A 762-nucleotide genomic window follows, 5' to 3' on the forward strand; every position below is an offset into this window, starting at 1 on the left:
ACACCTCAGTCTCTGTAACTTACTTGGCCGCCAGGTTTGCAGAACACGCAGTCGCTGGAAGCGACAGCGGGGGACGCCGCGGAGCGCGACAAGCCAGGGGCGCAGAGGCCCGAAAGTACCGAGGCCGGAGGGCGCGTCGAGCCCGCAGCTTCGCGAGGACCAGGGCCGGGGCGTCGGCCTTGCTGGTCTGGAACGGGAACTGGCAGGGACTGGAGCCGCGGCCACGCCCCTCCGGCCGCGCCCTGGAGCCGCCGCAGGCCCTGGGGAGGGACAGAAGACGGGCCGGCGCGGAAAGCGGGAGACGCGGCGGACGGAAATTTGCCTCCAGCAGCCCCAAGGGGTGCTCTGTGCCCTAGTTGGAGCGGCGAACGTTACCGCGCAGGACCTGCGGGCAGAACCAAGAGTTCGCCCAGAGGTGACACACTTGGAATCAGCGGGAACTCGTCATGCCAGTTTGACCACGGCCACCGCAAGCTCATACCTGTCCCCCAAAAAGTGCCAGCCCAGCACTTGCAACCAGAGCCAACACCTGAGCACGAACGTGAAACTCGCCCTCTCACAAGTACGTTCGAAGGTGACACACGCTCCCCGATGAAAATTAGCGAAGAATAATCAAACTTTCTACAACATAGTAGATAAGAATCATCCTAGGTGAAGGGAAGGACAGCACACACTACAGGGGAAGCCAGCACAACTGGACTAAACCAAAGCTAAAAAGTTTCCTCAATACAATCAAATACTTTGAGAGACAGAGTAGCAGGG

The sequence above is a fragment of the Trichechus manatus genome, unplaced genomic scaffold (genome assembly GCF_000243295.1).
Source record: "Trichechus manatus latirostris isolate Lorelei unplaced genomic scaffold, TriManLat1.0 scaffold00050, whole genome shotgun sequence".
NCBI lineage: Eukaryota > Metazoa > Chordata > Mammalia > Sirenia > Trichechidae > Trichechus > Trichechus manatus.